Source organism: Argopecten irradians, chromosome 14, assembly GCF_041381155.1.
Source record: "Argopecten irradians isolate NY chromosome 14, Ai_NY, whole genome shotgun sequence".
Lineage (NCBI taxonomy): Eukaryota > Metazoa > Mollusca > Bivalvia > Pectinida > Pectinidae > Argopecten > Argopecten irradians.
Window position 1 is genome coordinate 29413701 of NC_091147.1, and position 22266 is coordinate 29435966.

At 39.1% G+C, this 22266-nt stretch overlaps 1 protein-coding gene across 4 annotated transcripts in view; it reads right to left on the reverse strand.

Annotated features, from left to right (window-relative positions):
- Positions 1-11305, reverse strand: part of LOC138307271 (coadhesin-like) — a 54091-nt gene extending 42786 nt beyond the window's left edge. For 3 of the 4 annotated variants that reach the window (XM_069247921.1, XM_069247920.1, XM_069247917.1), the window contains exon 1: positions 11170-11302. The gene's annotated coding sequence lies outside the window, so the exon portion shown is untranslated. Of the gene's footprint in view, positions 1-11169 lie in introns of all 4 variants that reach the window. The other variant, XM_069247922.1, reaches the window with a different exon arrangement.
- Between the last annotated feature and the right edge of the window lie 10961 nt (positions 11306-22266).

Here is a 22266-nt window from a genome sequence, read left to right on the forward strand (position 1 = left end):
ACCAGACCCGAGTTCCGTTTAACTTAAACGGAACTAGGAACCAGACCCGAGTTCCGTTTAACTTAAACGGAACTAGGAACCAGACCCGAGTTCCGTTTAAGCTTATACGGAACTAGGAACCAGACCCGAGTTCCGTTTAACAAACATATACTGGCCAATGAGCGGAGTTCCGTTTATTTAGGATTCCTATCTCTAACTGCATGTTCAATTACCTATTATATACAGGAATCGAACTTAGAGCTTCCATGAATAATACAGCACAGAATTAATCTCCTTAACACAAGTTTCCTTAAACGGATCTGACACCTAGACTCCAGTTCCGTTTAACTTAAACGGAACTAGGAACCAGACCCGAGTTCCGTTTAAGCTTATACGGAACTAGGAACCAGACCCGAGTTCCGTTTAACAAACATACTGGCCAACGAGCGGAGTTCCGTTTATTAGGATTCCTATCTCTAACTGCAAGTTCAATTACCTATTATATACAGGAATCGAACTTAGAGCTTCCATGAATAATACAGCACAGAATTAATCTCCTTAACACAAGTTTCCTTAAACGGATCTGACACATAGACTCCAGTTCCGTTTAACTTAAACGGAACTAGGAACCAGACCCGAGTTCCCGTTCCCTTTTAACTTAAACGGAACTAGGAACCAGACCCGAGTTCCGTTTAACTTAAACGGAACTAGGAACCAGACCCGAGTTCCGTTTAACTTTAACGGAACTAGGAACCAGACCCGAGTTCCGTTTAAGCTTATACGGAACTAGGAACCAGACCCGAGTTCCGTTTAAGCTTATACGGAACTAGGAACCAGACCCGAGTTCCGTTTAACAAACATACTGGCCAACGAGCGGAGTTCCGTTTATTAGGATTCCTATCTCTAACTGCATGTTCAATTACCTATTATATACAGGAATCGAACTTAGAGCTTCCATGAATAATACAGCACAGAATTAATCTCCTTAACACAAGTTTCCTTAAACGGATCTGACACCTAGACTCCAGTTCCGTTTAACTTAAACGGAACTAGGAACCAGACCCGAGTTCCGTTTAAGCTTATACGGAACTAGGAACCAGACCCGAGTTCCGTTTAACAAACATACTGGCCAACGAGCGGAGTTCCGTTTATTATAAGATTCCTATCTCTAACAGCATGTTCAATTACCTATTATATACAGGAATCGAACTTAGAGCTTCCATGAATAATACAGCACAGAATTAATCTCCTTAACACAAGTTTCCTTAAACGGATCTGACACCTAGACTCCAGTTCCGTTTAACTTAAACGGAACTAGGAACCAGACCCGAGTTCCGTTTAAGCTTATACGGAACTAGGAACCAGACCCGAGTTCCGTTTAACAAACATACTGGCCAACGAGCGGAGTTCCGTTTATTAGGATTCCTATCTCTAACTGCATGTTCAATTACCTATTATATACAGGAATCGAACTTAGAGCTTCCATGAATAATACAGCACAGAATTAATCTCCTTAACACAAGTTTCCTTAAACGGATCTGACACCTAGACTCCAGTTCCGTTTAACTTAAACGGAACTAGGAACCAGACCCGAGTTCCGTTTAAGCTTATACGGAACTAGGAACCAGACCCGAGTTCCGTTTAACAAACATACTGGCCAACGAGCGGAGTTCCGTTTATTAGGATTCCTATCTCTAACTGCATGTTCTATTACCTATTATATACAGGAATCGAACTTAGAGCTTCCATGAATAATACAGCACAGAATTAATCTCCTTATCACAAGTTTCCTTAAACGGATCTGACACCTAGACTCCAGTTCCGTTTAACTTAAACGGAACTAGGAACCAGACCCGAGTTCCGTTTAAGCTTATACGGAACTAGGAACCAGACCTGAGTTCCGTATAACCCCACGCTTGCATAGACATTTGTAAAGCTCATCTGACCCGAAGGGCCTGATATGGAATATAATAATATATGATATCTTATATAATTCGATCAAATTCTGGATGGACCTTGCTCCTTCAATAAATTTTAGATTGGCTTGCCATAGCATTTACTCATTTTAGCTCAACTGGTCCAAAGGACCGAGTGAAGTTATGCGATAACGCGACGTGCGGCGTTTATGAATGAGACCGGAATTCTTTTGAAATTAAATGGAAATTCTTGGCAACAGATCTAGACCGTTTAAGCCCAGTACATACGATTTTTACAGATATCTTTATCTAATCCCCATGGTAAAAGGATTGTATTTTTAATTTTAAATCTAACAATGTTTCATCGAAATATTTAGATTTCCAGATTATTTTTCTCCATTTATTTTTATTTTTATGTGAAGGAGTATTTCAAATTAATATTTTTCTGATATTTTAAATTCTTGTTAAATTGATGTGCATTTTATCGAATCTAAGCATATACCAAAACTGCCTTCGAAATATACATGTACATTGTACCTATTGATCTTGTTTAAGAATATCCTTCCGTGAGTCAACAAAATAGATCAAAGAATCACCTGTTTTATGAAGTAATTGTCACAAAAACTCTTACAATTGGAAATAGCAAAACAGGCTCCACGATTTGCTTAATTTTAAATCTCCATCATATAATGATGCTTTCAATATCATATGATTATGAGTGCTAATCAATAGTGGTAGAGAGTCAGTCCCAGCATTTTTACAATTTTGAATTCCCTTAAGGATGCTACCATCGCAATATGAGTACTATCTCATACTTAATTTCAGAGAAAAAGTCGTTTATATGGAAATAAACAAATTGAAATAAACAAATTGACCCCCAAGGGGATAAGCCACACCCTTTTTATAATTTTGTATCCTCACCCCATACAGATACTACCTTTGCAATATGAGTTGTTATATATCGTGCTTAGTTTTAGAGAAGAAGTCTTTTATAAGGAAATTAGAGTTTTTTTCAATGTTAAGCCACTTTCATGATATAATACTTACTATAACTTTAGAATTCAAATTCACTACATACACCAATTTTTATAGCCCTGAAAACATTATATTTGAGAATCCCGTCTCCCTACCGTACCTTATTTCGTACTCGACGAGAGTATATAGAATGATGTCCCTTCCTAAACACCTCTATGTAGCCACGAGGCCAAATGACTGAGGAGGAAAGGGAGGGAGGACAGAAGAGTGGAACCCCATAAAGTCATTGTTAGTTTTACATCATGTAAATTGGTTTTACATTGAAAAACCTCAATTTCTTTTCAGTAATACGCTACTATAACTTTAGTATGCGAATTTGTCTTTCTTACCGTAATGGCAAGTCCGAAGACAGGCAGCCCAGTCAAATGGTAAATGTAGGGGACAGGCCCCAGGCAGAGAATATAAAACAGGGTTGAATGAACAAAGGTAAAAACGGATATACCTCTCCGTGGAAAGAGGTGCAGCATTGTGAAACCTGCTCGCATAAGGTTAAAAGACCATAAATGCATATAATGTCTACTGAGGAGAAACAGTCACAGACAGAAAACAGTCCATCAGAGTGGAAGGACAGAGACCGGAGGTGAAAGTAGACTGACCACGCCAAACGGCAGAAGACATTGATGTCCTGGTACAAGGACCTATTGCGGAGAGCCAAAGAAGTCTCAAGGGCTATAACCTCATGAGCCCTCACCTTGCATTCCGCATGAGATTGATCATTAGACGGCTCATAAGCAATCTTGATCACCTGACATATCAATGTGGAGATGGGCTGGAAGGAGATATCCTGCTGACCCTGTTTTAAGGTCCCGACAGGAACAAAGCATACGATAATTCTCCCCAGACTCAATAGAGACTGACAGGAAAGGAATTCTAATGGAATGGGGCGAAAAACCTGGTTCCCAATTCTTTGCCCAAATTTCAGGATCAGTGAGAAGGGTAACGGCAGATCTAGCTCTTGCCCATGAAATACGCGAAGAGCGAAAAGACAATGCATAAATATCACTTCTCATGTGGCCTGAGGCAACAGCAAGCAAAAAGACAGTCTTAAAAGTTAAAAACTTTATGGAGTCCGATCCTAAAGGCCCATTAGAAGCCGAAGCCCCCATTTATGACTCTAAAACGAGTTCTAGGTTCCACTGTGAGCTAACTACTGTACGTTAGGCCTGTCCAGATTGAACCCCAGAATCAAGACAGACAAAGAAGTGAAGATCCTACCTCTGGTCTACCACGGAAAGAAAGTACACTGGCAATAGCTGTGCGATAGCCTGCAATAGTACATGATTGTGCCCCCTAAACAAGACAGAGAAGGAAACTCGCAATCAGCTGGGCAGAGGCCATGACCGGATCAATCTTCCTGACGCCAATCAAAGAAGATCTTCCAGCGTGACTGGTAGGCGGCAGAGGAGAAAGACCTAATTGATCGGACGATGCGAGCTGACATATCCGAAGAAAAGCCTGTCTGAGCTAGGACTCCTGAAATCACGTCCAAGCGTGAAGGTAACGTCTGGGGCCGATGCTAACGAAAGACATTTGGTTTTGGTGAGAGAGAACCAGAGGACGAGCCACCAGAAACGACAAGAGCTCCGAAAACCAGGGTTGACGCGGCAACAGTGGCGCTATCGGAAAGAAGGGGCAATAATGCTCCGGAAACTTCTGTAGAACCCTGCGTCCATGGCCCAAGCCATTTGGTTTGCCACGGAGAGACAAAGGTTGACAACTGATTATTGAGAAAAGAGGCAAAAAGGTCGAGGGATATAGATGCCGTTCTATCATAACCAGCTGGCGCCGCCTGGAGATTATCCGCCAGAACATTTGCGCTTCCTGGAAGATGCTTGACTATAATTGTTAACTGCATTTCCTTATAGATAGGAATAATACGGAAATACTGATAGCGAGGACACAAAGGACGTGAGCTGGTGTCCCTTTCTCTCCAGATAAGCGACCACTGTAGAGTTGTCCGTAGTCATTCAAACCGCATTGGAATGCAGAATCTTCTAAAATGTCTGCACAGAAAACAGAAGAGCCATCATCTTCTGCATGTTCCCCAGACCACTCCATCGACTGGCAATGGATGTCGAGGTAAGCCCCTAACACTTCCATGAACGCATCCGTGAACATGTTCACGGTGGGAGCTGGCATGGACGACAACGAAACCCCCTGAAATACATTTGTAATTGCCTTTCAGAGTACACCACCTAGCAAACCCCATGAGTTGAGATAATACAGAATATTTTGAGACCAACGAGGGGCCAGCCGATGAAGGTCAGAGGAATATCTCTAGCCTTCTCGAATTTCTTCAAAGTTGGAATGACAATACCATGAACCGCGTGGAAACGGTTTCCCAAGAAGACAATGTTTTAAGAAGGGGAACCTCATACTCTTTAAGGAACTAAGCCAACTCTAAGCAAAAGTTTCATGACCAGACGGGTGTTCCGATCCAAAGATTCCCGAACTAGATGGATCATTAAGAATTCGTCGACATAGTTGTGAATATGTCTTCCTTTGAGTGCAGAAATCACACTACAACCAGCAGCAGTTGATGGGACACCAAGCTCCAAACCTCTTGCGGATCATAATTATTCTGGAATAGAAGCCGAGTGTGTAGTCCATAATAGGCACCTCCTCGCCCGCGCCCTTTAAAAGCATGGTCCTTACTTCCTCCCGGATGGAAACTGCCATCTCCGGATCCCCCGAAGGAGGGAAAAAATACATACTTTGACACAAAGTGCAGATGCCGCAAGTATGGAATGCCAAACCGCTCCTCCACTACAGAAAAGGCTCAAGGGTCCTGAGTGATATCCTTCCATTGACTCTAGAAGGTGGAGTGACGATCTCCTACAGGAAGATGAAAACGAGGAATATCGAGACCTTCACAGATGGAGAATTGTTGCCTTACCCAAACCCTAATTTACGAGAGGAGGACTTGAATCTGAGACTGGCTGAATTCTCAAGAACAGACCTTTCGTATGGAACGATCAAGGACGGAGAGACGAATCAGGAACTTTTCGTCTTGTCCAAATGATGGTTTGTACTCTTCCTACCCTTCCCAATGTTACCATTGAAATAAGGCTTTGACTTCGGTCGCATATAACAGTGGGAGCAGAATTTCTAGCCTTCTTTTTTGGTGGTGCTGACCTCTGTGAGGTAATGGCCTTCAACGTCTGAATTCTCTTCAAAAAAGGCAGAAGGGACCACGTCTGACATTGACGAGTAATGACACCTTCAAAGAAGCCAATCCTCTCAATGTCCTGTTCAGGGCAGAAGTTTTCAAGTTTATATATGACATTCTGGATGGAGAGACGCAACAGCCTCTCCATCGTGTGGTGCTCCTTGGAGCCGAACACTACCTGGTTCATTGACCAAGTTTCCAGAGTTCAACACTCAAGCTTAGCAGACAAAGAGGACGGCAGTCTATCGTGTATTGCATAACCAGTGGCTTGAACCTTTGACCAAAATTTAGGTGCAACAGGGTTAACTTAAGCGTGCGAGATGAGGAAAAATTCTTCTTCATAAGTCGAGTTAAGATATGAATGCCATTGACCACTTTTCCTTGTTAGATAAACACCCGTCATATTGTCCAATGAAAATATCCAGTTAAACATCTTATTACACGTGGGAATCATAATAAACGAACTCATTGGTCAGTAAAAGCACGTGAACTGAATATGGAATTTGATTGCGTTGGGTTAAAAGGAACTCGGGTCTAATTCCTAGATTCGTATGATCTTAAACGGAACTCGGGCATGGTTTTTCGACTCCGTTTCTACGCTATATTGAGTTTTTCTGTGATTATATGTTCCTAAAGGTTCCGAAGACGATTACTGTAAAATACTAGAATACTGACACGTCAAAATAGGCCCCGCTCAAGATGCTTTGCGATTAGGAAAAGTAATATCTTGACAATGGAATGTAAAATTGAAGCTCTGATTTCGAAATGATTGATGACAGTATATATTACAAGATATCTTAGAGGATTCTTGGCGCGTACCAAAGAATGATGTATGTCTGACGAAAGAGGAATATTTTCTCTGCTTTTTATACAATAAATATTAAAATCCAAAATGGCTGCCTCTTGGCCATCATTTGATTTTGTTTGATTGAGTTGTATGGCCCATTTGGGGGTTTCTTGTAGATAGATCGGTTCAAAAATGCCTTAAACGCAACTAGGAACCTAAGGGGATCCAACCTCTGAAATTTCAGACAGATCCCTTTGGTGCTTAATAGAGATAAATATCAACTACCAAAATCAAAGGTGTTTCTCTGTCGGCCATCATATTGACCGATTGGCCCAAAAATGTAATATGCAGAACAAGGGCACTAAGGTAACCTACATCTGCAATTTAAGACTTCTTGGTAACAAAAAAAGAACTAAAAAAGGACAGGCGGACGGACGGACGGACGGACGGACGTACAGACGGACGGACAGATAGACCGACAACCTGATTACTATAAGGCACCCGTATTGCGATACGTGGCACTATTAAGCATCAGGATATTCATTAAAGTCTTTAAAGGCAATGTATAGGCCAACATCGGCTTAAACAGAACTAGGAACTGATTCCTGGATCCGCATAATATTAAACAGAACAGAACAGGTCTCGTTGTCGATGTCGTGTAAAGAAATCTACACTGAAATGATTTTTACTTTGATTACATGGTCCTGAAATTTCAAAGACAATTCCTGTAAAAATAAATCTAGAAAAGTCACATCTATGCAAGCGTCGGCTCTAAACTGACCTCGGGTCTGGTTCCTAGTTCCTATCAAATAAACGGAACTCGAATATGGTTCCTAGTTTCTGTTTGAGCTTAAACGGAACCCGGGTCTGGTTCCTAGTTCCGTTTAAGTTAAACGGAACCAGGGTCTAGGTGTCAAACCCGTTGAAGAAATTCTGTGTTGTATTATTCATGGAAGCTTTAAGTTCGATTCCTGTATTACAATGGTAATTAAACATCTTATTAGAGGTAGATATTCTAATAAATGGAACCCGGCTGGTTGACCAGTATTTGTGTTTAACGGAACTCGGGTCTGGTTCCTAGTTCCGATTTAGTTAAACGGAACTGGGGTCTAGGTGTCAAACCCGCTGAAGAAATTCTGTTATAAAGATTAATTAAGTGTTGTATTATTCATGGAAGCTTTACGTTCGATTTCAGAATTATAATGGTAATTAAACATCTTATTACATGTAGAAATTTTAATAAACGGAATCCGGCTGGTTGACCAGTATTTGTGTTAAACGGATCTAGGGTCTGGTTCCTAGTTCCGTTTAAGCAAAACGGAATGGTCTAGGTGTCAGATCCGTTTGATAAAATCTGTGTTATAGAGATTAATTCTCTGTTGTATCATTCCTGAAAGCTCAGAGCTAGATTCCTTTATATCATTTGAATTTAATATCTTATACGATGCAGAAATCCTAACAAACGGAACTCGACTCATTGACCAGTATACTTGTGTTAAACGGAACTCAGGTCTGGTTTCTAGTTCCGTTTAAGTTAAACGGAACTAGGATGTAGGTGTCAGATCCGTTTAAGAAAATCTGTGTTATAGAGATAAATTGTATAAGTTGTATCGTTCCTGAAAGCTCAGAGCTAGATTCCTGTCTAACATATGTAATTTAATATCTTATAAGATGTAGAAATCCTTATAAACGGAACTCCACTAGTTGGCCAGTATGTTTGTTAAACGGAACTCGGGTCTGGTTCCTAGTTCCGTTTAAGTTAAACGGAACTGGAGTCTAGGTGTCAGATCCGTTTAAGGAAACTTGTGTTAAGGAGATTAATTCTGTGCTGTATTATTCATGGAAGCTCTAAGTTCGATTCCTGTATATAATAGGTAATTGAACATGCAGTTAGAGATAGGAATCCTAATAAACGGAACTCCGCTCGTTGGCCAGTATGTTTGTTAAACGGAACTCGGGTCTGGTTCCTAGTTCCGTATAAGCTTAAACGGAACTCGGGTCTGGTTCCTAGTTCCGTTTAAGTTAAACGGAACTGGAGTCTAGGTGTCAGATCCGTTTAAGGAAACTTGTGATAAGGAGATTAATTCTGTGCTGTATTATTCATGGAAGCTCTAAGTTCGATTCCTGTATATAATAGGTAATAGAACATGCAGTTAGAGATAGGAATCCTAATAAACGGAACTCCGCTCGTTGGCCAGTATGTTTGTTAAACGGAACTCGGGTCTGGTTCCTAGTTCCGTATAAGCTTAAACGGAACTCGGGTCTGGTTCCTAGTTCCGTATAAGCTTAAACGGAACTCGGGTCTGGTTCCTAGTTCCGTTTAAGTTAAACGGAACTCGGGTCTGGTTCCTAGTTCCGTTTAAGTTAAACGGAACTCGGGTCTGGTTCCTAGTTCCGTTTATTAAACGGAACTAGGAACTAGGAACTCGCAACCAACTCCTCCTTTTATGGGGTGATCCTTCATTTGAAAATAAAATGAACGAGGAAATTTTTGCTTCGGTACAGAAGTTCATATTTTACAGTAAAATATTTTAGTAATTCATACCTTGTATAGTTTTCTTGTTTGTTTTTTTTTGTGTTTTTTTTTCACTGGGGTTTCAATTAATATGATATGTTAAACTACATAATTAATTCATAATTATAACTATACATTTACTATCACAAAATTATTATTTTAAATGTCTGCAGTAGATGTATACGAAAATCATATAGATTTATCACTTAATTGAGAAGTAACTATAAAATTAATTGTCTATTGACAGTATATTTCTATATTAAACACTTAATGTACTACGGAAAAAATATATAGAGGGAGAGAGAAATATCTCTATTTAAGTATAAATGTATTATCTCACTGGTTGTCCTGTTATTGTTTATATGTCCATGTCAAAACGCCGTGCTTTTATTTCAGGAGAGGAATTAATATAAGCTCTTAGCTTGTTTTCCCATCCTAGCTGTCTGTATGTATTGGTGTATATGTATGTATATATTTTAATAAATATTGTTTAAACTAAATATCTATTTGGAAAATTGATGAGTAACTTTCATATGTTTTTTTTCCAACTCGAGACCCAGAGATGGTTTGTGGTTATATGTCTGGACATCTTGCCACTCGGTCAACACATCCCCAGTACATTTTGTTGACAATTCACGTTACCCTTACAATATACCGTCAGTTTTGAAATGTTAATTGAGCCGTAAACGTGATCCGGTACAGTGGAAGAATGTCTTACTACAATGAGTTAATGATTCATGCTTGTCTTACCCAAGGGAATTAGATAGCTTGTGAGAACGGTATTGTATGCAACATTAATAACAATTCACTGACGACATTGGGCAATATTTATGCCATAACAATAAAACATGGCGTTATGTGGTAATTTTACCATACACCCTTTAAACAAGGAAGTAGGTCCCAAGGACATGAAACACAAACAATTGTGTTAATTATGTAAAGTTAATATCATCTACAACGACACGGAGACATTTCTCGTAAACTTGTAGTCATTATTCGTGTGTAATTAAGTTCTAATATAGGATGATAGCATTACACATGTACGTGTCTTTGCCTTGTATAGATGAACCTTCTAGTTGTTAGAGCACCCCCGAGAAGATAGAATCACAATAGGCCAAAAAAATATGTCTGTTTAGGGTTACCCGATAAACACTAATTTTTTAACCCCGACCCTAATTTTTTTCCCCACTTTTCTACGAAAAAAAATTAAAAAGTCGAGATTTCGATCTCAGACTACATTTTAGAGTGAAAGACACTAAAAAAAAGAAACAAAAATTCTCCCGACCGACCGACCCTAATTTTTTTTGCCAATGTAACTTTAAACAGACATATTTTTTGTTGGTCTTATCATGCCAGTAGTTCATTAGACTTGTCGAACGCTTGCTAGTTTACATATTATAATATGGTATAGAGGGAAGTGGGGACAATAACTCACAATATCGAAATAGTGTATATGTACAAGGTAAATGTACAATGTAAGAAATCACCTGTGATTCAAAATGACATGTCCTAAAAGCTTGAAATTTCGTTACTACATTTGTATGAAAATTATGCAATGATGTTATTTTTAAAATGTTTTTTAGTGTAACCCATCCTCTTTAGCAGCAGACAATGGTGTCATTGATACAACCTACCTTAATTATTTCAACCTTTAAATCACCTGGTAAAATACCTTTATGTCTATTAACACACATGGTGTTTTTGGACGGTCTATTGTGTATATTATAGACCAAAGTGGTCGAATAGTTTAGATGTCCCGATATATTACCACAAGCCTTCCATCCATCTCTGGATCGTGCGTTCGAATCCCCTGTTGGGCAGTTGTCAAGTACAGAACGACAGGTTGGTGTTTTTCTCCATGAACTCCGACCTTTCTCCACCTTTGCTGGACACGTCCTTACCGATAAATGATCCCGGTTGGAAATAGGACGTAAAACTAAACAAACAAGCAAACTACTCTGTATGCGTGCGGTAAGTGCGTGTGTCGGGAGTTCATATGCGTCTCCATATGCATGTGATAGTGAAACTTTTACCTACATTTAAATACTACTCCACTGAAACTTTATATCAAAGGTATCGAACAGCACATCCCACAGTATCATACTATACCAACAAATACAAATGAAATAGCAATCCAGTCGTCCCTCTCCCTTTCTGCTGAGAACGCTAAGCAGGAACAGAAACTAGCTACAATTATTATAGATTAAAGTGTGTCTCGTACCTGGGAGAGAACACTGTAACTTTCTCAATACAACTAAAATTTTTGGAGAAAAGACATTCAGGAAGAATCTCAACAAACAGATCTCAAAATTACCTCGGGTCAGTTTTCAACGTTGAAAACGGACCCCGAATGCCGTTGGAAATTGAACATGCCGTTGGAAATTGACAGCGTCTAGGGTCAATTCTCAACGGCAGGTCTGTTGAAAAATGACCGTTGAAAAATGACCTTGGCAAATTCTCAACGGATCGTCTGTTGAAAAATGACCATAGTACATACACATATATAGCTGTTGCACAAACATTCTCGAATGCTGTTATCGCCATTCCTAATATAAGTGTACCCCTTCTGTGCTAGTATATAAATTACGTAATCACCTCGATTTGAATTGAAATTTTGTATTGTTATCATCATAACAAATACCTCATTTAATCTAATGTTAGTGTTGTGTGTTGTTGGGTTGTGTGGTGTTGTAGTGGTGTGTGGCTGTGTGGTGTTGTAGTGTTGTGTGGCTGTGTGGTGTTGTGTGTTTTTGGTGTGTTGTTATGTTGTGTGTTGTTGGTGTGTTGTTGTATTGTGCGATGTTGTGTGGTGTAGTGTTGTCGTATTTTGCGTTGTTGTGTTGTGTGGTGTTGTGTTGTATGATGTTGTGTGGTTATGGCGTGTGTTGTTGAATGGTGTTGTGTTGTTGTGTGATGTTTTGTTGTGATGTGTGATGTTTTGTTGTGCAGTGTGATGTTGAGTTGTGCTGTTGTGTGAGGTTGTGTGTTATGCTGTTGCTCTGTGATGTTGTGTCGTGTTATCGTATAGAGTTGTTGTGTGCTGTGTCATTATGTATTGCGTTGTTTTTGTGTTATTTTGTGTTGTGTTGTTGTGTATTGTGTTGTTATGGTGTTGTTGTGTGTTGTGGTGTTGTGTGTTGTGGTGTTGTTGTGTGCTTTGTTGTTGTATGTTGTTGTATAATGTTTTGTTGTGTGTGTGATGTTGTATGTGTTTTTGTGTGTGTTGATGTGTTGTGTTGTCGTATGGTGTTGTTGTGTCATTGTGTTGTTGTTGTGTTGTTGTGTGTTGTGGTGTTGTTGTGTTTTGATGTGTTGTTGTGTGTTGTTGTGTGTTCTTGTGTGTTGTTGTATGTTGTTGTGTTATTGTATAATGTTTTGCTGTGTGTGTGTGATGTTGTATGTTGTTGTGTTGTGTTGTCGTATAATGTTGTGGTGTGTTTTGGTGTTGTGTGTTGTGTTTTGTGGTGTGTTGTGTGCTGTGTTTTGGTACTCTGGCTTTCCACTACTGTTCTGTATTAGTGTATACGGGTGTCATGAGAGGGGAGATAACTCGTATGAGCATATAAAAAAAGTTTGTTATTACCTCCCTCCAGAAGGAGATAGTTTTGTAATGGAATGGAGAATAAATGTGACGCATAACAGATGGAGGAGTTTCTCGTCATTTTCCCGTCCGAATAAACCCTCACAGCAGCCAAGCGAGTCGCCGACATGGTGGAGAATCCAAACGAAAGATGTCAACAGATCACACAAGTAATATACATAACAATAACAGTGTTTTAAGTGACAGTTTTTTTTTATTTGAAAATCATCTGAAACTCCCCTCAGATTTCTCCTCGTCGCCCACGCTGTTCCCGCCATTACAACCACATGGTTTCCAACATGATGAACCCCCAGCATTGTTAGATAAAGACTATTTACCTGTTGTTAACCCAGATGTTTCATCACAACATGCTTCAAAATCACCATTGAATACTGAAAGAACTCCATTAATTCGAAGATTATTAGATTCGTTTGTGAAATGTTCCGCTCCCGGAGGCAGTGATCCCGGTAGGCCTATCTTCGACATTCCCATGGACAGTACTCGTGATATAAACATGGCGAAAGTCACATGTGACACCTATTCAGGATATCCTCACGAGAACGCTCAAAAATTTCTCAGTCAGTTTGAATCATACACGACATTTCTTAATATACATGATGATGACCGGAAAGTAGCAGCGTTTCATCTTCATATGAAGGGACCAGCGGTCGCGTGGTTTAATAGCCTGATAGACAAATCATGGGAATCCATCCTAAATGAGTTTAGGACACGTTTCTGTAACACACAGTGTGGACCGACATATCTACTGGAGATTGAACAGTTCTCCAATACCAAACTAAGTCCAGGTCAGCCTGTAGAGGACTTCCATTCGCAGCTACTAGAAAAAGGAACCCTCCTAAGGAAACCAGAAAATGAGGTCATGAGCCATTTCATCTCCGGCCTACCTGACCAGCTACAATTTTTTGTACGAGCATCCAACCCTACTGACATCATGGGAGCTTTGGCCCAAGCCAAAATCGGAGAGGCCTGTGGATGGAGAAAAGACCCCATTATGATTAATAACATCCAGAAAAACGGCAGTCTTGATGTGCATGACTTATCTAGTGATGTACAATCCCTCCAAAAACAGGTCCATCGCCTGACGACTATCATGGAGCAACAGATGACGATGAACCATTCACAGGATCAAGGACATCACCAGACACCTCGCACATGTCATAGCTGCCACGGTGAAGGTCACCTGAAACACCAGTGTAATTGGACCGGAGAAGGAGAAAATGCTGCAGGCAGGCAGTGCCAGCTTTGTGGTCAGTTTGGACACATCGCTCCTACATGTAAAACGCTCGCGCCACCACCACGCCCAGTACAAACCAGAATGACGACGCGACCGACGCCACCCCCACAGATGAATGCTTCCGGCCATGTCCAGGGAAACGTGTATTTCCCGAGAGGTGCTCGCGGCCTCTCGGGCGGCAAACAGTGACTAACAATTCGCGTCGATATCGATATAACCGCAGTTGTTCACCTGAGAGACTATGTACTATGGCCAGTGGTTGTAAAAACACTACATGTACCGGTTCTAGTTCTGACAATGATAGTTCTATACATAGTACTCATGCCAGTGATTCATATGATTTACCTGAGTCAAATATTTCTCATGATCATGATTTCATGTTTTTACCTGTTCATATTGCACACATACAAATGCATGCATTACTAGACTCTGGATGTAATATCAATGTCATATCCCAATCATTTTTCAACACTATACCAAACCAGTATAAAGAGTTGATACAGCAGACTCGGTCTACTGTAAAAGTAGCAGATTCCAGAGCTGTTGAAATTTATGGTATTGCTCAAATTCATGTTTCTACACCATATGGCAAATGTAAGTTGGAAGTGCATATATTGTCAGAAACTTCACACCCACTTATTCTGGGGTCACACTTCATGTCTACTCATAATGTTGTTTTAGATTTTGGTGCCCACAATTTTGGTACTAGCAAGTTGAAAGTAAAATGTCAGCATGACCTAGCCATAGATCCCAACTCTGAATGTGTTGTAATGTGTAAACTACCCAAAGGTGCCAGATTAGGTTTACAAGGTATATGTACTGCTAACACACAGGCAAGAAAGAAAGGTTTATTTGTTGCCAGGTCAATTGCCACTGTACACAGGTCAAGGTCAGTACCTTTGCAGATATTAAATCCAAATCATACAACAATTCATGTACATAAAGGTACTACTCTGGCTTACTTTGAAATTTTGAATTGTTCATATCATATTTTAAAGTCTGATGATGTCTTAGAATTTTCAAACAGTCATGTATGTAACAATATTGTTTCACAAAAAACTGACAAGCATGAAACTGTTGTTTATGATGAAAATGATTGTAACCCTAACAGAAATGATCATGATGTGTCTGTAAATATTTTTCCTGCTCATAATGTGAGTGATTTTGAAATTACCACCTGTACAAATATTTCAAATGAACATGTTGATTTTTCATGCAGAAATCAGGCTGTAGGCAATGCTGAAAATACTTATTCTGATAATATTGTACATAACCCTAAAAGTCAGAATATTCATACAGGTGATATGTTTACTTGTCTGTCAGACAACAATATTGATAATTTACACAAAAATCAAAGTACTGGAAGTACTGCGGGTGTTACTGGTACTGATAGTAAGGCCAGTTTTCAGCAAAATACTGATAATTTCAACAATTTTTTGTCTCATTTTGATATGAATGATGATAGTTTATCTGCTGATCAAAAATCAGACTTGCAGAAATGTTTATATAGAAACAAAGGTATATTTGTGACAAAAGACAATCCTAGTTTAGGATATACTGATGTTTGTGAACATGTGATTCATCTTAAACCTGATGCTATTTCTAAGCACCATCAGCCATACCGTCTTTCTCCAGAAAAGCGTGAGATACTGCGTACACAGTTAGATGAATTATTAAACCAAGGAGTAATTGCTCCTGTGAGTGAAAAAGAGGATGTTCCTATCTCGAGTCCTATTGTTCTCGTCGCTAAAAAGAAGAAAGCATCTTCAACAGATTCCAAGAATGGAACAACAAAACACCTTTCTTCCTACAGATTTTGTGTGGATTTTCGGTATCTTAATTCGCAAGTGCAGCCATTTCGATACACGATACCCAATATACAGGAACTGACTGAATCCTTCTCAAATTCTACTCCAAATTTCATTAGTTCTATCGACATGAGCTCTGGATTCTTTCAAATGGCCATTGATCGGGATTCTATGAAGTACACAGCATTTAACACGTGTTACGGAACATTTAAATTTACCAGATTACCAATGGGTCTGAATACATCATCGGCCAGTTTTCAGTTATTGATGGACACAGTGTTAAAAGGCTTGACATTCAAATCTGTGCTCTGTTATGTCGACGATGTGCTGATTTGCTCACCTACCTTTGAACAGCACATTAAAGATCTCGAAGAGGTGTTTTCGCGACTTTCTCAAGCAGGACTCAAACTGAATCCATCTAAATGTATGTTTGGACGAAAGAAATGTATTTTCCTCGGCCATGAGATATCACCCGAAGGTATGAAGCCGCCATCGGATAAAATGGGAATTATACGCGAATATCCAGTACCTCGGACACAAAAAGAACTACGCAGGGCCATGGGACTTTTCAACTGGTTCAAGAAATACATCCCTCAATATAGTGACAATACTTACCTTTTGAATAATCTTCTGAAAAAAGGGACACCTTTCATATGGACCAACGCCCATCAGGAAGCATTTGAGACTCTGAAATCAAAACTACTTAGCTCCAAGGCTTTAGCATTTCCTAATTTTGACATTCAGTTCAGACTTTCAGTCGACACTTCTAGTAGAGGAGTCGGATATATGTTATACCAACTCCATGATGCTGAACCACGTGTTGTCAGATTTGGATCTAAAGGACTCAACAAACACCAACGTTGTTATGGACCTACCAAACTGGAACTGTTGGGTATGGTGTATGCTGTACTAGACTGTAGCTCTTACCTGAGAGGCCGTCATTTTGTCGTCGAATGCGATCACCAGTCTCTTCAACCATTATTTCAGAAACAATTAAAGGGGGCTATTTATGAGAGATGGTTAGCGATTCTTCAAGAATTTGACTTTGAAATTTTATACAAACCTGCAGCGAAAATGGTAGTTCCCGATGCTCTCTCACGCTGTCACCCCTTTCCTTATGTTGGTGAGATGGATCACAGTCCAGATGAAAATGATATGTACTTTCCTTATGTTGATGAGAAGGAAAAGAACATTACTTTACCTAACGCGACTACTTTGTCTGCACTTTTACACCAGAGTGACTCCTCCCAACCTGAGGTGAACAATATATCAGTGTTTCAGCCCTCAAGGCATTCTGTTATTAATGTTAATGACAATGAATATGATGCAGATAGTGAGGATTGTATTATACCTACCGAACGGAAACGCATCTTGCGGAAGAAACAAATATTTGTGACACCACAGAAGGTCGTCAAAATGAATGACACTCGTACAAAAGACACTGATCAGCTGTGTAAGGCGGTTAAAATTGCACAGTGTCCTATGCCTAAGGATGATTCTCCAATGCAAGCTGACTTGATGGGTGAACAGGATACCAGTCAACATACTTCTGGATCAAACCCTGCAAACTGTGCTATTGATCAACCGAAGATCATTCGCGATCCATTCGATATATCTACTGAAATTGACAGTTGTGATATGTCTAGCTTGCCTGCACCTTTAGTACCCACCAAATTGTGTACAGACTCCAGTACATTAGTTGACAGTGACAACATACCTGCGTATAATGTTCTAACTGATTGTGTTGACGTTCCTGACAACTTACCTGTGCCTCTGACTCCAACTCGGCTGGATACTGTATACGTACCAGGCATTCAATATCAGCAGGATACTGAAATTGACAGTCCTATATCAGACTATAGTCAGGATACTATTGTTGATAGTGACAATGCTACCACGGAAAGTGACACTACTAAAAGTAGCCAAACAGACAATTTTGATAATGGACGGAAATACCCGGATATCCATAAAGATCCTAAGGAACTATCAGCCTTACAAAGATCTGATCCATATTTGAAGCCGCTTATTAACTATGTTGAATCTAATATTCTCCCAGATTCCCAAAAGGCAGCAAGACGTGTTCTACTGGAATCTTCGGACTTTGCTCTTATCGATTCTGTACTGTATCATTCTCGCGTTGCCAAGTCACAACGAACAAAGAACATGAGTCGTTATCAAATTTGTATACCAGAAACTTTGATTCCTATGATATTGGAAAGCTATCACGACTCTCTTCTGATATCTCACAGTGGAATACAAGATATGCTAGACAGGATTAGGGAAACATACTACTTTCCTAGAATGTCTGTTATAATTAATGACTATGTTCGTTCCTGTCCCAAATGCCAGCAACGGAAACTTGGATCTCGTTTGTACAAAAATACCATCAAAGCTTTTCCTATGCCTAGTCAACCATTCCAGGTGTGGGAAATAGACATTTATGGCCCACTTCCAATTTCATCAGCAGGAAAATCGTACATTTTCACAGCCGTAGATATGTTCTCAAAGATGCTATTCACTGTTGCCATAGCAGCAGCAGATGCACTGACAGTCGGTATGGCAATTTTCCAGCTTATTACTACGTATGGAGTCTGTGATACCCTCGTTTCAGACCGTGGCTCGGAATTCATCTCGAAAGCTACTGCGACCTGTTAGAAATCCAACAGAATTTCACACCCAGCTACGTTCATCATTGCCTAGGTGCGTGCGAACGAACACATGCTGTCATCGCAGCTTAGCTTACTCCATACATGAACAATGTTAAAGACAACTGGGAAGATATTTTACCAGCCATAGTTTTCGCCATGAACAATGCTGTCACTTCTACTTCAGGATACTCTCCATTTGAGATTATATATGGTTTCCGACCAGCATTTCCTTTATGCTCACCCAATCCAATCAAAGACAATGGATCTCCTGATCTTGACTCCTACATGACTAAGTTGAAACACAAATTGTCATTTATCAGAGAGGATCTACGCGCACATGTCGAGCAGTCTCAAATTGCTATGACATCAAAGACCAATGATAAAGCTAAACCTCTCGTTCTACAAAAGGGTGATTATGTGTATCAATATCAAGTACCAACGGGGAAAGGTCGGAAACTTCAGGATCTTTACAAAGGTGTTTTTGTGGTTATTGACATCATATCACCTCACCTGGTTACACTAAAGGATCCCTTAACCCAACAATGTCTTCCTCGACCTGTACATATAGACAGACTAAAGCGTGCCTATGTTCGTGCACCCCAACCGAACAATTATTTCCATGTCTCAACAACCGTGAAAGTGGATATTGGAGTACAAACTCAACCCTTGGATGTTGACGAGGATGCCTCATCATCTAAAACCAGTAGTGCCTCTAAGTCCGTGACAAGTACTGGACTGACATCGTCTTCAGACGTCGAACAATCATCATCGTTGGCCCATCAGGCTGAACGTCCAAAACGGATTATTCACAAGCCAATCCGCTATCGTAATTCAGGGGGCAGTTCTACTGAATCATCCAGCCATTCAGGAAAGGAATACAAAATTAAGCGTATTCTAGCTCAGCGTAAAACTCCATCAGGAACTGAGTTCTTGATTCACTGGGTCGGTGAACCTTCCCAAAATGCCCAATGGATTCCATCCAAGGATCTCAATGCCTCGGCACGGAGAATGGTATTGCACAAACAACCTCCTTGCATATAAGTGTTGCTTTTGCGTGTCATGAACTTTATAAATACATGTACGTAGCTATACTATACAAAATGTCACCTTCATGTAGGCTTATGTCAAACCATAATTCTTTTGTATACATAGCAATTTTCTTTGATTACATGATGTTGAGTGTAACACTGTTCATGATATTTGAGTCATTTCTGAACAATTTTTGTTCACTTTCCATACAACCAGATTAAGGTTGAAATACTCTTATGATAATATGCAGTATGTGAAAATGTCTGAATTGTATAATGTATTTTTCTTGAAAAGATTGTTATTATGTTTACTGTTTGAAGTTAAAACATTTATTGTTTCAAGGTTTTGATAGATTTTTGCCAAAATTTGGTCACTTATCAAGGTTAGCAATTGTTCATAGAGTTGATCATGTGACATGTAATACAATATGTTTATGATACTCCATTGTATGAAGGTTATATATCTGTAATTTACATGTTCTGGATTATGAGATCTTGATTAATTAAGGTATTTCTTCCATTTGTTTAGAATTGTCAGACTTGTAACAGGTCATATATGCCAGATTTTATAGATGCTCACTCTATGACCCTGGTTTAGAAGGTGTTTCTTATGTGACATTTGTCAAGTTCATGGATACAGCATTGTGACACATAATGTGTATATAAAATAGTACATTTTACTGATAAATGGTACCTGTTGCTTGTCCATTTACACACAGTTAAAGAATTTCACCTCTTATATATGTTCACTCTGTGAAATACATGCTTCTCTCAGATTTAAGCATCTAGTTGAAATCACTTATATAATCCATTATTGAAATACCTATACTTTGAATTTTATTTCTAAATTTGTCATTCGAATGTAATTATGACTGGTCATTTATATTTTCACTTTAATATGTAACATCATGACACCTTGCACAATGTTGCTATAGGTAATGTTTTGCATAGGGCCATATACTGTACCTTACATTTTGTTTTTTTTCACATTTGTAGTTAAGGTGGCTTATGATATAATTATCTCCATTGGATAGTGTAACCATTTCATTCTATTACTTGTTTTTCTTCACTATTGTTCGTTATGTTCATTGATCATATCTACTTTGTACATCTTGTAAGTCCTCATTTTGAGTTTTCCACTCTCATGAACCCGTGCTTAAAATTTTGATAAAATTTTAATATTTTGGGGGGCGGATGTTCTGTATTAGTGTATACGGGTGTCATGAGAGGGGAGATAACTCGTATGAGCATATAAAAAAAGTTTGTTATTACCTCCCTTTATGTGAACTCTCCAGAAGGAGATAGTTTTGTAATGGAATGGAGAATAAATGTGACGCATAACAGATGGAGGAGTTTCTCGTCATTTTCCCGTCCGAATAAACCCTCACAGCAGCCAAGCGAGTCGCCGACACTACCTCCTGAACCTGGCACGTCCTGAAATTACCCTGACTGTTAATATGACATAAAGCACAAATAAACAAAACAAAACTAATGGATTTGTCCGACAACGTTTTGCTAATTTCTGCACTTATTTTCTTCATTATATCGTAAAAAATCGATAAAAGTGTACAAAAAATTAATCTTGTCTTTTTATAAAAATAACGACCTGGCATTTTGGCATTCATTTTTCCCAAAGCAAGATAGATAGATAGATAGATGGTCGACTGAGGCCAGTCATCGGGAAAGTTGGGTTACATAATTAAATCAAAGTACTGAAAGTACTAAATGGCTCGGTCTCAATGATTGGAGGATATATTTCTAAAGTCAACATTTTTTTTGGACAATAAGAAATAAAGTTTGCTAGTGTTCCTTCCAGTTTGGACTTTTGAGGATTCCTTGGACACCAAGGTGTTAAATAAGAAACATATACTAAACTCTTAGGAGCCCATTCTAATATTTCCTATGGTGTTATATGCCAAATGACTTTATAGCATCTTTAACCTTTTCCTTGTTAATTTGATGTCAATTAAAATATCCATTCTGAATTGCTATTCTCATTGAGTTCCTGGGACCAAAGTATCAGTTAACAAGTATTGTTTTGCAGCAGAGACAGACAAGAGGCATATTTTTCTATGCCAAAATGTCTTAAATATAGAATATGTCAGTCCTCAAGAAGACTTATCAATATAGTCATACCATTTCTGAATAAACTGGTCAATTGGTCTACTTTTAACAAGTTTTTGTAATTAGTCTTTTGTAAAACAGCAAGTTGATTGATATATCCAAACATGATTTAAACTAGCTCTGATAAAATATCTTAAACATCTTACAGCCATTTAAACAAAGCTGTCGGAGAACAGCAAAGCTCGCCTATTCAGAAGAAGTTGTTGTTCAAGTATTTACTATTTAAACATGGAAATATGACAAATTAACAGACTAAAAAAAAACCTAAAGGGCCCCAAATTGGTTGTATTATCACGTTCAGCATCCATACACATTAGGAAAATAAAATCATAAACATTTATGATGACTTCAGCTTAAACAATAGACAAAATAGAAACTTGCTCAAAAACTTTAACGTGAAATATGACAAATTAACAGACTCC